The sequence below is a fragment of the Physeter macrocephalus genome, chromosome 2 (assembly GCF_002837175.3).
Source record: "Physeter macrocephalus isolate SW-GA chromosome 2, ASM283717v5, whole genome shotgun sequence".
In the NCBI taxonomy this organism is placed as follows: Eukaryota; Metazoa; Chordata; class Mammalia; order Artiodactyla; family Physeteridae; genus Physeter; species Physeter macrocephalus.
Genome location: NC_041215.1, coordinates 1,634,930 through 1,644,211, shown reverse-complemented (window position 1 = coordinate 1,644,211; position 9,282 = coordinate 1,634,930). Strand labels below are relative to the sequence as shown.

At 43.6% G+C, this 9,282-nt stretch overlaps 1 protein-coding gene across 1 annotated transcript in view; it reads right to left on the bottom strand.

The window, feature by feature from the left end:
• The window catches only part of DOCK2 (dedicator of cytokinesis 2), a 432,741-nt gene that overhangs the window by 201,639 nt on the left and 221,820 nt on the right, over positions 1–9,282 (bottom strand). The gene's annotated exons all lie outside the window — the stretch shown is intronic.

The following is a 9,282-nucleotide window of genomic DNA, read 5'->3' as shown; positions in this document are numbered from 1 at the left end:
TGAGTTATTTGTAGTGAGGTGGATGGACCTAGAGTCTGTCAGACAGAGTGAAGTAAGTCAGAAAGAGAAAAACAAATACCATATGCTAACACATATATATGGAATCTAAAAAAAAAAAAAAGGTTCTGATGAACTTAGGGGAAGGACAGGAATAAAAACACAGACGTAGAGAATGGACTTGAGGATGTGGGGAGGGGGTAGGGTAATCTGGCACGAAGTTAGAGCGTGGCATGGACATATATACATTACCAAATGTAAAATAGATAGCTAGTGGGAAGCAGCCGCATAGCACAGGGAGATCAGCTCCGTGCTTTGTGACCACCTAGAGGGGTGGGATAGGGAGGGTGGGAGGGAGACACAAGAGGCAGGTGATATGGGGATATATGTATACGTATAGCTGGTTAACTTTGTTATACAGCAGAAACTAACACACCATTGTAAAGCAATTATACTCCAGTAAAGATGTTAAAAATAAAAAAGAATAAAGATGCGGTAGATGGCAACCCTAACTTCCCTGGTCCTTTGACAAATGCAATCAGAGGGCTGGAGTTGTAGAAGGGGAGCAGGAAGCTGGTCTTCTCCACTAGGTCTGGTTCTAAACGAGGTGCCAGACCCTGAACCTGATGGAAGCCAAGGTCCCTCCATCTCAGTGTTGCACTGGAGAACAGAGGCCCCAGACTTGGCATCCAGTTCCACTTCTGCCTTCAACTCAGTATCACCTGAACAGCTGAACAGACCTGCCCTGGGCTCCTGCTCTGTGCCAGGGACCATTCTGGGGTCTGGGATACAAACCAGTGACCCTGTATTCTTAAGGACATTACAGGTAGAGGAGAGCTGCTCAGAGACTCAGTTTCCCCACCTGTACAATGAAAGGGTTTGTCTCAGTGTTTCTCCAAGTGGGCCTGCTTGGAACCCTAGGATTCCAGGGTGTGGCTCAGAGTGACTGGGGAGCATTGCATCCCACACTTTTTTCTAGAACAGCTTGGCTTTATTCTGTCTTAGATATAGGGACTGGTCTTCAGCTTGGATTTGGAAATACGATTCCACAGCTAAAGGAGATTTGAAAACCACCGAATGAGATGCTCCTCAAGGTTTCAGATTTGAAAGTTCTCTGTGCTATTTCTGATTTTGTATGACTCTAACTATAAGAATTCATTCACTCATTCATTCCTTAAGTGTTTATTGAGGTTCCTCAATAAAAGGGACAAAGACAGACAATCAACAAATAAATAAGCATGCTAATAGACGAGGGAACAGCTGCACAGAGGGACATGGAGGATGGAGAGGGGGTGAGGGAAGGCTTCCTGGAGAGGACATCCTTGGAGCTGAGCCTTGGTGCGCAGAGAGACCAGCCTTGGAGAGATCTGGGGGAAGAGCAGTCCAGACCAAAGAAATGGCCAGTGCAGAGGTCAGATGACGAAGAATGAATCTGGCATGTCCAGGGCTGGGGGACCCAGGTCATAGAAAGCAAGGTCATAGAAAGACGAATAAAGGCTTGGACTGCAAACATTAACTCTTTGATTTCAGGTGGGTATGCAGTAATGCTTGCCAAAAGAAAAGTAGTCTGAGATGAGATGGGGTCAGGAAGGTAGGCAAGGCCAGATGATGTAGTTTCTAGAAGATTTTTGTAACGAGTTTAGATTTTTTTTTTTTTTTTTGTGGTATGCGGGCCTTCCTCTGCTGTGGCCTCTCCCGTTGCGGAGCACAGGCTCCGGACGCGCAGGCTCAGCGGCCATGGCTCACGGGCCCAGCCGCTCCGCGGCACGTGGGATCCTCCCAGACGGGCGCGAACCTGGTTCCCCTGCATCGGCAGGAGGACGCGCAACCACTCCGCCACCAGGGAAGCCAAGAGTTTAGATTTTAATTTAAATTTGGTAGGCTACCTTTGGATGGTTTCAAACAGTGGCCTGATGTGATGTGATTAAATTTTATAAAGATCACTTTGGCTGCTGTGTGGCGAATGGATGGTAAAGAGGGGAGAATGGAGACCTCTCTTTCAATGGCACGGATGGGAGATGATGGAGACCTGGTATAAACAGCAGAAATTGTGAGAAAAGGTCAAACATGGCACGCTGAAAAATGAGAAAAAGATTTCATGATCACTACAAATCAAATATCTTTCTAGAGTCCAAATATATGAGTTTTGATCTTAAATTGGCCTTCTGCTTCGTAATTTGCCTCCAAGTACACTTTTGCTTAGTAATTCCAGATGGTAAAAAGAAAGCCAATTCCCTTTGACTCCTTGACCATTTGGGGGAAAGTGTAGATTATGACAGACCCAAAATATTTACCAGCCCTCTGTTCCTTATTGAGAAAGCTGCTGGGGCAATTTTCAAATTGGAAAGACGAATAAAGGCTTGGACTGCAAACATTAACTCTTTGATTTCAGGTGGGTATGCAGTAATGCTTGCCAGCAGATTTGACCAAACAGTCAACTGAATACAGATGGAAGGGAATGGAAAATTTGATGGGAAGAACCACAAGACCCAGGGGTGAGAGATCAGATCCCACAAACTCAGCACTGTGCCTCCTACATTGGAGGATGTAAAAGGAGTATAAGACATATTCCTACCCTTTAAGGATGCATCCTCCAGCTGAGGAAACATGACCTACACATAAAATGGTTAGACAGCTGGCTGGCTAAATGGAGTGCGTGCGTGTGGCAGAGGATGGGTCAAGGGGTCTTGACTGGACTCCTGAACCTGGCCTCAGGGGGTGTGGGCTCCAGTTCCACCTCTGTAACTTAGGACAAGCCATCTAACTCTTCTGGGTCTGATTGCGCCTCTTTGAAACAGGGGCAATGCTTCCCAACATCCCTAGGAGTGATTACACGGGATTTGAAAATTCTATGTAAGTTGTGAAGTATGGTATAAATAGTAAGGGTTATTATTACTGACTCTTAAGTTCAGAAGGAGAAAGGAAATGGCAAGGTGTAGGCAAACGGAGCCTTCTCTGAAAAACAGAAACGTAATCAAGTACCTCCACTCAAACCCCACCAGTGACTCCCCATTGCCTAAAGCCAGGGTTGGCCTACCACGCCCTACTCCCTAGGCCAAATCTGTTCCATTGGCTGCTTCATAAATTTAAGTTTTACTGGAATACAGACACAGCTATTTGTTGACATACTGTCTATGACTGCTTCCTTGACACAACAGCAGAGTTTGAATCGTTGCAGCAGAAACCTTATGGCCAGTGAAGCTGAAATATTTACTATCTGGCCCTTTACAGAAACAACAACAACAACAACAACAAACTGCTGACTCCTAGCCCAAAGGACAAAGTTCAAGCCCCATTTGAAATGTAAAGCACCTTTGGAGCATCCTGATACAACAGGATTTGAATAGATGAAATGAATCAAGTATTCTCCTCCAAGTCATCCCCAACTCTGTACCACTTCCCAGAGACTGATTCCATATGAAGTCGCATTACCAGGTCCCTTCTTAGTGTTATAATAGGGCTTAGGTCTTATTCTTCTTTGTAATCTCCACTGTGTTTATCACAGTGCCCAGATCATAACAGGTTCTCAATAAAGTTTAACCAAATTGAATCTGAGTCATAAATAGAACAAGCATAATATACTAAGGGACATAGTTCATTCATCACGGAGAACTACTGAAAATATATCATTGATAATATATCATTGAAAGGAAAAGCAAGCTGGAAGTGAATCAATTTATTTGCTCTTAATTAGTTACACAAATATTTATTCCATGCTAACTATAAAACTATCACATGTCATGGAAGCTAAGGCAAATGAAAGTAATATGGGATTATATTCATTCCTTTGAGAAGAATTTACTTAACACTTGCTCTGTGTCAAGCTGGGGGTAGGGACCAGGAGCTCGAGTGATCTGTGAGTACTTTCCTTTCTCAGGAAGCTTGCAGCCTAACTGAGGAGACTGAATGTCATCAGATAATCACTGTACAGGGAGACAAATGTAACACAAACATGGTACACAAACACAGAGGTGGCAGGGACATGGGCAGAATTCCTGGGAATGCCATCCTCGTATGTGCCCTCCTATAAACTTACCTGTAGTTTACTCTCGCAGGGGAAAGTGGATGGGCCCAGACCACTCACATGAGATCATAGTCTCCAGTTATGTTCTATGTGAAAAGCTAACATTGACTGTGCTGATTACTTTATATAGATTATCTCATGTAGTCCTCACAACAACTCTATGTGGTTTCATGAAGGCCAAGTCAACTTGTTCCAGGTCAATAGTCAGAAAAGTGGAAGATTCTAGTCCAAATCAATCAGAGCTAAAGCCTATGCACCAAACCCTCCACTGTATAGCCTAACTACATGCCAGAGAGGAGACCTGGGAGTCTATTCCAGAGAAAGTCTGAAGTTTAAGACCTACAGAGATAGTACTAAGTACCAACTTCTGTACCTACTAAGTTGACACCAATTTCATGAGGAACATCTGATATGGACCAAAGGCATGGTTGGAACATAAACAGTCGGTTTGTGTCAGTAAGTTAATAATCCAGGGAAGAGAGAATGAAGTATTGCAAAGATCAGCAATGACCCCCAGCCACTGCGCATGAAAGGGGTGGCTGCAATCACCTCTAGGGAGCAATTCTGGGCTCTGGCCAGGATATTCATTAAGCCCTAACTACCAAGGCCCAGGTAACTCCCTATCAACTACTGGCCAGCTGGGAGTGTGTAAGACCCGAGGCCTACAGAAGGTCCTACCCTTTAGCCAGGTGTCCTCCTCGAGATATGTCTGTGTAGAGGTCACGGTGGGCATTGCAGGCAAAAGAACTGGAATGTAAATATGCAATTTTTAAAAAGTGGAAATGTTTATATTTGCTAAGCTTCCTAGGTCATGTCTAGGACACAAGAATTTCCACTCTCGTGGAAGCTTAATTGTTTAAATTGTCACTTTCCAGTTTTCATTCTTTATCTGTACCAAATGTAGTATAAAACCAATAAACATGGAAAATGCCCAATCTTGAATAAATACCATAGTGAGAATAATGAGACACAATTTCTCTCCCATTTTATTGGCAATGATGAAAAAATCATCAGAAACTGACCAAACACAGGGACAAAGAAGCCCTGGTGAAAAGACCTTCTTATGCAATAACAGTAGGGTTGCCCATTAGTAGAATTTTCTGGATGGAGAAGAGGTAATAGCAACAAAATGTAAAATGCCTAGGTACCTTAATCTACTAATTCTTCTTCCACAAATTTATTCCAAGAAAATAATTAGACAAGTGCTCCAAGGTTCACATAGCAAAACATGTTATTTACAGAATTATTAATAATACCAAGTATTTAGAAACAACCTAAATATCCACAAAAGGATATTATTTGAATAGATCATGGTATAACTAGACAACAAAGTGCTATCAGCCTACTTAAAAGGATGGTGTGAATCTATGTGCCATAATGTGGAACTTTCTCCATGGTGTTCAGTAAAAAAAAAAAAGTCTTCCTGTAAACGTGCACACATATGCAATGTGCCTACTATGAATGTGCAAATGTTGCACAGCAGGGTGCCTAGAGTGAACTTCACCAAACCGTTGGTACATAGTGGCTCTTTCTGGGTGGTGAGAAATCAAGTGATTTTCCTTCCTTCCTTTGTTTATCTATCTTAGAAATCAAGTGATTTTCCTTCCTTTTTTTGTTTATCTATACTATTTGAATTTTTACAATGAACATGTAATAATTTAAAAATAGAAAACTGTTTTCAAAGATCAAAAGAAAACATGTCAAGGATATACACATTTCCTGGAGAAAAAGCAGGGTGCAAACCAGAATAGTGGATAGTGGCTGACTTTCAGAAGGACAATGTGGAGTGACTTTGAAACCTGCCTAACAGCCTGACAAGATTAGTCCTTTCCTAGTTCTGGAGAAGGCAGGAAATCCCAGTGGTTAGGAGCTTATGCTCCAGGGTCAGTCCTTGGGTTCAGCGGGTAAGTGACTTGGGACGAATTACTTAAGCTTCTGTGCCTCAGTTTCCTCATTTACAAAATGTGTGACTGAGAGCACCTGCCTCTAAGACTGTCATGAAGATTAAGGACAAGAGTAAATGAACACCTATGACAATGCCTGGCACATAATCAATGTTCACTAGATATTAGCTCTTATGAAAACCAGCTTCAGGCAATCGTAGTCTAAGTGAGTTAACTTTCCCAGAATGAAGCACTAATGAACAGTTAAGGAGAGGGAGAAGGTAGAGGACAATTAAGCAAAGAAATCCACACGAGTAGACATATAACTATCTAGGCTCTGCAGCACAAGGGTTAAAGATATGGGTCGTGTGGTTTTAGGCATGTGACTTAACCTAGTAAGTCTTAATTGCTCATTCTGCGAAAGGGGGGGTCATATACAAAAGGCCATTTTAAGGATTAAATGCCAAGTGCTAACACAGTGCTTGGTAATAACAAGTTTTTAATACATATTTGCTAATATTAATAAAAATAATTATTGTTGACTGTGAGATTAAGTAGTGGGCTCCCTGTCACTACAGGTATCCAGGCAGGCTTACTTATTACAGGAAGAAGATGATGGAGAGAGGACTTAGTCTTGGAAGGAGAGGATGAGCTACTGGATTCTTCCCGATCTAAAAATTCTGCTGTTGTTGAAACACAAAACTTATTTTTAAAATGGAGTTGTTTGGGATTGTTGTATACAGTGACCAGGGGGCCCTTCACCAACAGGGCCATCTCCCCAGAGTCACAGGGTGATGCAGCTCTCATAGGCCAGCCCTGCTTTTCAGACAGGTGAGGCAAGTGTTCCCTCAGACTGCCCATTCTCTGTACCAAGAGTGGCTCTACCTGCTCTGGAAAAGCTGCAGATAGCAGCTCTACATGCTCTCCCACATTCACAGAAAGGGAAGCTAATTGCGTGGTGACAACAGTATTAACAGCAACAGCAAGCCCACACTGATCACTTACTGTGTCCTGAGCTCTGCGCTGAGGGCTCTGCATGCATTGTCTTATTACTTCTCCCAACAGACCCATGCATATGTAGTGTCTATGCTATATGTGTCATCCCCATTTTACAGATGAAAACAATGAGGCTTGGAGGGAATAAGTATTGTCAAAAACCCTTCAGCCAGTAAGGGACAGGGGTTTGAACCCAGAATGTGAGGAGTAGTTGCAGGACCTCATGATAAGTTGACAACTCATTAGCATTAGATGAATCCTTTCCTCTTTCAGGACCTGCCACTACGCTGTGCCAGCCCCACTGGGTCAGGTGGCCCTTCTCAAGGTAGCTGGGAGCTGGGAAAGCTGAAATTGCCACTGGCATTATCTAGTAATTCCTGGGGAGAGCAGAACACTGAGAAACCAGGCTTAAGCTACACCCACAAAACAGCACCCCAAGCAGCAGGATGAAGAACATCTTGGGAGCAAAGCACCTGTGCTTAGAGAAGCCAGAGGTTTCGACCTTAATGATAAGGCCAAGTGCCACAGACAGAATACTCCCTCAAAGACATCCAAATACTTGTGGACTATTTTATCACTTTCATTTTCTTTTAATATCCTTTGGTCAACCCAAGCAGGCTTCAAACTTGTCTCATTCCACTTCTGTGGGCTCCCTCAGACTAGAAGCAAACAGGTTCACTTTGCCATGGCAAGGCCAGGGCACAATCCCCTGCATCTCTCCAGACCTGCACAGGTCCTCAAACTCTGTACTCAGATCACTAATACCATCTGCCCCAAATACCAGGAAGATCCCAAGGGGACAAAGTCATAACCTCATGGGCAAGAACATGGACTTTGGAGTCACAGACTCCTGGGTTCATGTCTCAGCTCCTCCACTGGGTACTTATCCTCTCTGAGCCTCAGTTTCCTCATCAGTCCAATAGGGATCATAATACCTCATAGTTTTGTTCTAAGGATTAATGAGATAACATAATATTGGGAAAGCAGTGGCGCATAGAGGCTAAGAGCACAGGCTCTGGTGCCAGACAGCTTAAGTTCAGATGCTGGCTCTATCACTAACTGTGTGTCCTTGGGCCTCAGCATATTCAACTGTAATATGGGGATAATAAGAGTATCCACCTCTATAGGGCAGGGAATGAATCATTTATGGCTTGGAAAGTGCTTAGAACAGCACCTGGTGCATTGGTGACTACTTGGTAAACAAGAGTTGTTATGATTAATGCAAGTAAAGCCCACAGCACGGTAAAGATAAGTGTTCAATAAATGATAACTGTTATTATTACAAGGTACCCTTTGCACGGAGAATTTTATGCACATTTATCTCCTAGAAAGCAATTAAAAAATGAAGACATTAGGGGAAAATCTTGTCCTCTAGCAAATGTTTCAGTTCTAGCAGAGAGAATTCACCATCCTGTTGCCCTGGCAAGATACCTTAGGACCCCCATCCACCATTCCCAGGCTCTCCTTTGCTTTATTCAGCCATCCTCTCTTTCAGTAAATACTCATTAAGCACCCACAGTGAGCCTAAAGGAGGAATGGAAATACCTAAGCTGTAAAAAAAATGGCTCCAGCTCCTGCCATCCTGGAGCTTACAGGGTAGTAGGGGAGATACACATTAAATAAATACGTACACAAATGATTATTTAGGGACAGCTACAATTTGTGTTATGAAGAATGTGGTGAAAAGGTATAACAGGGGTCCTGATATGATGTAGCATCAGAGGTGTATGTGAGGGAGGAGTCATTAGAAAAATTTCATGAGGAAGTGCCATTTAAGCTGGGACTTCATGGATGAATAGGAGTTGGCTGGGGGATGCCTGGGAGTGGAAGGAGGAAGCGATCCAGGCAGACAGGCATTTTGTTCCGAGGCCCTGTAGCCACAAGGTGGCTGGCTCACTAGGGGAAAAGACACAAAGGTAGTAAGTTGACTTACCCCCAGACCATCCACTATCAAAAGCCCTCAGCTGGGAGGTTGGAAATTGGAGAGAAAACCAGGCCCCCAGGAACTGTGTTCTCAGTTGCATCTGTTATCTCTTCCCTTTCAGACTCTCCTTGCCTGGTGGCAAAGACTGCCAGGTCCCAGACCCTGACCCCGAGGCCAAGCGAACAAAGGTTTTGGCTCAAATACCCAGAAGTTGCAGATGTGGCTCACTTTTCCCACATGTGAACTTCAGCCAAGACACCACGACAGGGACTCTGCCCTCTGAATGCCCTCGGATGCCTCAATCCTGTCCCCATCACACCCCACTGGGTTTTGTGAGGCTATTTAGGCAGATAAGTTTCCCTCACTGAAGAAAAGGGAAACAGCATGAAAGAAAACAATGGCCCCAAAGGAAGAATATGTGATTGACATAAATGGGGATGTTCCCTTAGGAGCATCAT